The sequence below is a fragment of the Olea europaea genome, chromosome 6 (assembly GCF_002742605.1).
Source record: "Olea europaea var. sylvestris chromosome 6, O_europaea_v1, whole genome shotgun sequence".
Classification (NCBI taxonomy): domain Eukaryota; kingdom Viridiplantae; phylum Streptophyta; class Magnoliopsida; order Lamiales; family Oleaceae; genus Olea; species Olea europaea.
This window is the reverse complement of record NC_036242.1, coordinates 18,705,293-18,711,327: the sequence shown is the minus strand read 5'-3', so window position 1 is coordinate 18,711,327 and position 6,035 is coordinate 18,705,293.

Below are 6,035 nucleotides of genomic sequence, written 5' to 3'. Positions count from 1 at the left end.
ATTCTTTCTTCTTCTTTTTCTCTTCACACCCACCCACAAGAGGAGTAGCGACATTGTGGCAATGTTGGAGCACTGCGCGTCGAATACAGATTCGAAACCTAACTAAAAATATTCTTCAAAGATGGTTAACTCTGTGTGCGGCAGCATTGGAGTGCTGCGTGTCAAATCTAGATTGAAACCAAGAGATGGTTTCAGATTTGAAAATCTTTGTCAAATATGGTTAGCTCGGTGGCTGTGGCCAACAACGGGGCGAAAAGATGTTAGTGGTGAGATGGTGCTTGGGTGGTTGAAGGTGACTGCACATCTTGGGGGTGATAGCAGGCATCGATATGGGCTCCAAAGGATTTTAAGAGGCATTTGAAATTCTTGCATTGATTCTACTTGAAAAAATCATATCTATGCTTTTTGTTCCCTTTCTTTTGATGAACTATGACTCTTTTTGTTTTAAGTTGCTCGATTTTCACGATGATTATGAGGTTTCAAGTACTCTTTCCAAGGGTGAGTTAGTATCATTGTGGAAAGTCTCAAAAGGTTTGGCCTATCTTAAAGAATATTACAGTGTATCTAAGTCAAGAAATGACTACAACACAGTCTCTAATTAGACTTTGTAGTTATAGTTTAACACGAAGGGTTCGTTTGATTGCAAAAATAGAAAAAAACAAACGAATTCAAAGAAAAAACCAACAAGGCCATAGGAATTCGATTCCTATGAAGTTGGCCAAAAACATGTTTTACGTGTTTGTATCTTGAAATTTCAACTTCATTTTCACTTTTGTATCAAACAGCCAAAGTAGAAAACGAATTCTTCGAATGTAACATTTTTCAAGGAATTGTAGGAGAAAAGTAGAATTGTAGAGGAAAAGGAAAAGGAACCTTGACTATGAAATGGAGTTGGGGTGATTGTGGCACTGGCGGACCCACATGGGGTCAAATGACCTCACAATTTTTTGGATTTTCTTCACCCCCCCTCCCCCGCGCTTAAAACGTAATTTTTTGTCAAAGTAGTGAGCCAACCCAATTAATTTGCTTAGCCCAATGCCCAAAAAACTCAAACCCAAATCCTATTATAGTAACTTATGTTCTTATTTTCGTTAATGATACGTTGTTCGAAAAAAATTTCATTTTTTACCCCACAGTTCGAACAGTCTGGATCCGCCCTTGAATTGTGGTAAAGGAAATGGTGGTGAGATTTGTTTCATGTTGCAGCATCCGTGATAGTGGTGATAATTTTGTTGTTGGTTGGTGGTTTGCTTGTTTCTAGTTTGGTGGTATGGCATTTTGGTTAGGATGGATCAAGGTTGGGTGGATTGGGAAGAGTGTTTGCTACCGATTATTTGAGTGTTTGTGACAATAAATATTATGTAACTGATAAAATTAATAATTGTGACTAATAAATTATATGTGATCTAAAAAATGTTAAATTACGACTAAACTTGTAATTGTGACTCACAATTTTGTTAAATTGTGGTCAATTAATTTAATAATTTGTGATCGAAAAATAATTCGTGATCAATTAATTTGATAATTTGTAATCGTTAAATAAGTCGTGATCAATAAAATTTGTAATTTGTGATCCAAAAATAATATCTGACATATTAATTTGATAATTCATAACCAATAAAGAAATTGTGATCTATAAAAATTGTAATTTGTGATAAAAAAAAAATACTACATGATTTATTAATTTTATAATTTGTGATCAAGAAATAAGTTGTGACATATAAAATCTATGATTTGGGAAAATTTCATATATTAGGTGGAATACACACAAAACAATCAAAATTAAGATATACCCGATCACAAACAACCACAATGAAGACAAATTTGATCACAATCAATCGTAGTTAACACAAATTTGGTCATAATTAACATATAGATGGTCACAAACTTCAAATGTAAACATGGTTTGTCAAAAAACATTCACAGTTAACAAACGTCTGATTATACATGTCACTGTTGATAGAGACTTGATCGCATACAGTCAGAATTAAGACAAATATGGTCTTAGACGTTTACAATAAAGATAGACTTAGTTACAATAGACCACAATTAACACAAACATAATCACAGTAGGTCACTGTTGACATATAAATGGTCATAAATTTAAATGTAAACATGTTATGTACAAAAAACATTCACTATTAATATATGCCTAATTACGCATGTCATTGTTAACACAAACTTGATCACATATAATCATGATTAGGACAAACCTAATGACAAACAGTCATTATGAAGACAAAGTTGATAAAAAAAAAAAAAANTGTGTCCTAGCTTTGAACAAGAAGTCATTTCTCAATGCGTGGGGTAATTAAACTACCAAGTCTGAAATACATTTTTGTTTATGATAGTTTAAATTCTAGTAAAGTTTGAATCATAACACTCGTTGATTTTATTTCGGCAAAAAGAGTTTGATTTCTTCCGTTCTAAGTTCACTACAATCGTCTTAGCCTCTGTTCTAACCGACCACTACTCAATCAAAGAACTCCATTACTGATTGAGACAAAACTTTTGAATTTGCTCTCATTTTCATCGAAGATGAATCTTTTAGAAATGAAACAAATTAAATGAACCATGTGAATTCTAGTCAAGGAGCACATGGCAAACATCGATCCAAATTCAGGCTTGCTCGTAGTCATTCATGTAGTTCCTAATTGAATTTTCAATTTGCACACAAGGAGTTGGGAGTTTCTCCAAGTCAATCCCCAATTGCCCGATGGAATTCTATTGAGAGGTCAATATGTCGCTGGTTCTATTATTGGCATCCATGATTCTGGTAAGAATGAAAATGCACCCAAACTGATGGAAAATTAAAAAACTGGTCTAATCTTTTCTCCATTTTTTTGTTTAGCGCAATGATATGGCCTGAATCTGAAAGCTTCAAAGATGATGATATGGAAGTTGTTCCTTATCGTTGGAAGGGAATATGCCAGGAAGGCGAGGAATTTAATCAGGGACGGTGAAGACGCTGCTACACAGCGACGCAGCACCGCTCACAGCACTACTGGAGACAAAGACAGAGACGTCCCTACATAGCGGCATCGCATCGCTCTTGGCGCCACTTCGTAGCGTGAAAGTTGATTCAAAGCGACGCCATTGCGGTGGTGATGTTGTGAGCGCCAACGACTGTATCTTCGGTACTGGTTTGTGACAGAGAGAAGGGAGAAGAGATATAGAGAGAGAGATGGGAACAATGATTAGAGTTTGGAAACGAAACGGCATTAAACATTTGTTAGGTTTAATTAATTTTAATAATTATAATTATTAAAATCTAATTACTATATGATTTGTGAAATTTAAAATAATCCCCCCTATTTACGAAATTAATCTTTAAAAGTAAGTTTCTAGTTAATTTTTCCATAATTTATTTATGTTAGTAAGCGGCTCAATTGTATTGTGGAGCCGACACGTACCCAAAGATAACACTATGTAGCCGAGTTTCATGAAAATAGTAATAAGCACTTAATAAATGAGATAAATAATTCTCAAATAATACTTTTTTCTTGTTCGATTTAGCTAAAATTCAAAATTTTCCTATATTCTAATAAAAATTAATCAAATGTGCGATTGAAAAGTTGAAAAAAGTTAAAAATAAGTTCTGAAAATAGGAATTAAATATGGACTTTATTCAAGTTATCTTCCAAAAATAAATAAAATTCATTTATGATTTATCTCAATTAGCATCTTATATCTGGATAATATGTACCATCAATCAGAAGCACATTCTTTTCAAACGTAACCAGAACTTTTAATCATAATTTAAAACATCAAGTTACTAAAAAATTTGACTAAAAAAATTTCAGCTTATTTTTATGAGTTGTTTACAATGAGTTTAAATTATAATTACATAAAATTAATTGGTAAATAAATAAATTTCATATTCTTTTTATCATATATTTCATCAATTTTTATTAAAAAAATTTTTAAAAATGAACTTCTGGTGGCATAAAATAGGAGCTTAATATTATTATTAGTTTGTATTGCATTTTTTGTTCAAGTTGATGATATTTGATTTTAAAATATCAAATATATATATTGTATACCCTTGGGATCTACCAACCTTTTTATTATTTCAAGGAGAAAATGAATTTGGAATGGAAAATCAAATCCCTGCTTCACGGAACAAGATGGCTCATAACAAAAGGACCCAAAAATTGAAAATTTACTTTTGCATTTTGGATTCTTTTTTCGTGAAACCCGCAAGCGTACATGATCATTGTACAAATAATAAAAATAGTGAGTTTCGAATTTATCATTCCCACGAGAAATAATGTTTAAAATATAGTTTAATATTTGTATTAAATTCGAATGAGTAGTGACTAGAAAAATAGTGATTTTGTGGTTGTTTATACTACTTCTAGTCTATACTAATAAAACATGTAAATTTTGATATTATCGAATGTGAACGCTTGTATTGGATTCATGATTTCCCCTATTTCCATCTATTTCAATTATCAATTAATAGTCTAGTTAATTTCATGTATTTTTTACAATCGATAATTCTAATATGTTAAATGCTCTTTTCCAAGATACATCAACCTATGATTAACCTGATCCGATCCTATTCTTAGTCCAAATTCATACGAAAATCTTGCATTTATATTAGGTTATCTACATTATTACACATGTCATAGATATTATTCCTAATACATATTGTCCATGTATTAATTTACCGCATTCTAAACTTACTGTGAGTATTTTTATATTACAACAAGTAACTAACTATTCAATTGATAGCTAAACAATTAAATAATGCAATGAGAATACAAAATCAATCAAGAAATATCTAAATTAAAGTCTTAAATTGAAATAAACAAAAATAGGGTTCCTCAATGATCTAATACAATTGAAAAATTAGTCTAACGTGTTTAAAATTAAATTACAAAAAAGCAATTGAAAAATCATCACATGGGGAGAAGAAATAATGAAGAAATAAGAATTTTCCATGTTCTTGATGTGAATTTGAATGAAGAATCTTTAATATCCTTGCAACTCGCCTTGATTCTACACTGTTGGCCTTGTTTTTTCACCTCCAAAATTCATAAAATATGGGATTTTTTAGGTCAAATGGATTTTTTTTAACGTTTTGGACGGTTATGGTATATATAGAGTGTCGAAAAATTGCATACCAAAAATTTCCAAAATAAAATAAGGAAATAAAATTTTTCCCAGAATTGATCGTTTGGTGCGTACATGTAGTACACGTGATTTGGTCTCTAGAGTGAACTTTTATAACCTTGTTTAAGCACGGCTTGTAGGATAGACTTAATGCATTGTACGATTTTTTGTCGTACTGTCTTGCACTTGTATTTTGATCGTTTTCAAAAAATTCTCATCCTGTTGACTTATCTTCAACTCCATTTGACCCTTGACATTCTTGAATCATTGTTTTGCAATCAGACTCAACTTTTAAAATATTGCATTTTGGTCCCCAAACTTTGTATTTGATTCGATCAAGCCATTTTATCTTATAATCTTATTCCTTTATCTTCTAATTGTATCCAATTAAATCCTTGATATCTTTGATCTTCATTTTCTTTCCCATTTCATATATGAATTGTTTACAATTTAGTCCTCGACTTTTAGATTTCACCATTTTTCACTATTTTTGCATTCTTTTCTCTAATTCTTCATCAAACATCGAGTTTTACCTGTTTAACACCATATAACACGAATTGGACTATATTGCATCAGAAGAACTGCAAAGTAACATTATATAAAGCCCCGAATAAATGTATAAAATATACTTATCAATTTCCTAAAAAAACAATAGATTGAAAACTATATCAAATCAAATTCATTGCCAGTATTTAAAGCTCGTTTAATATGGCTTTTAATTTTATTTTTTGCATCATATAAAAGAGTTATTGGAGAAATTTATCTTAATTTTTATTCGAAAATAAATTTTTAAAAGCACTTCGGCCCGATTTGGCATAGGTTTTGCATCTTATATAAGAGTTTCAGAAAGAAACTATCTTAATTTTTGTTTGAAAACTAATATTTAGAAGCACTTCATATTCCATAAATATTTTAGA